The sequence below is a fragment of the Nicotiana attenuata genome, unplaced genomic scaffold, assembly GCF_001879085.1.
Source record: "Nicotiana attenuata strain UT unplaced genomic scaffold, NIATTr2, whole genome shotgun sequence".
Lineage (NCBI taxonomy): Eukaryota > Viridiplantae > Streptophyta > Magnoliopsida > Solanales > Solanaceae > Nicotiana > Nicotiana attenuata.
This window is the reverse complement of record NW_017670643.1, coordinates 285040-286045: the sequence shown is the minus strand read 5'-3', so window position 1 is coordinate 286045 and position 1006 is coordinate 285040. Positions and strand designations below refer to the sequence as shown.

General features: G+C 40.5%; 1 protein-coding gene across 1 annotated transcript in view; it reads right to left on the bottom strand.

The window, feature by feature from the left end:
• The window catches only part of LOC109241839 (transcription and mRNA export factor SUS1), a 4143-nt gene that overhangs the window by 1765 nt on the left and 1372 nt on the right, over positions 1 to 1006 (bottom strand). The gene's annotated exons all lie outside the window — the stretch shown is intronic.

Here is a 1006-nt window from a genome sequence, read left to right as displayed (position 1 = left end):
CCCCCCTTTTCCCCCCAAAAAAAAACACAAGCCCGAATCCTACTTTGACAACTTCACCTACCAACTCCGCAATCGTTTAACCTCCAGAAGACCCCCAACCATCACTTCTCCCCTTTGACTACCTTTTAACAATTCTTTTCAGGCTCCCTGACCCCTTCTTCTCCTCCTTCATACATCCTCTTCGGTGATGTTTTGTATCTCACTTCCCTTACTTGCTTTAGGTCCCCCGTCCCCCTTCCATCTCTATCCCTTCTCATCCTCTTCTAGTTGCCCTCTCCAACCTACCTTCAAAATCTAAACCGCTGCTTGTGTCAAAGCTCAATCATTCTTGTATTTCTATCAACATTTGACAAATCCTATTAAAGTCACTGCAATTACTACAACTAACCAACATGCTGAAAGACTGTCATTCTAGAAATCATTTTTCTTTCCAATTAATTTATTCTTTTTGATCTGCATGTTTGTAAATAGCCGAGGGTCTATTGGAAACAGCTACTCTACCTCCTCGAGTTAGGGGTAAGGTGTACATATTACCCTCCCCAAACCCCATCTGGAAATTACATTGTTGTTGTTGTTGTAATTTGCATGTCTGGTCAAATGAAAATCCATCTTGTGACTTTTTTGTCGGGGTTCTGGAACTACAAAACAAAAGTTTATTACTTTTTAAATAATCAGGGGACGCTTCAGAGTTATTATAATGGAGTTCCTTCCTTTCATTTTCACTGGTTGGATTAGGACTAGTTGGGGGAATCTTAGTAGCTTAGTTGATTGGCTACCTAAACATTCACCTTGTTTGGTGAAGGTTCGATTTCATACCTTGTAATACCCTCCTCTATTTCCCCTTCTTCTTCTCCTTCCCCTACACCCAAATTGTTTTTAAAAAAAAAATAGGACTGGTTGGGGAGAGATGTGTACACTGGTAGAGCTAAGGCCAAAATAGTGCAAAATGTTCTTTCTTTCCTTTTTGTGTGTGTGTGTGTTTGGTTGGGTATTTTGTGTGTGTGTG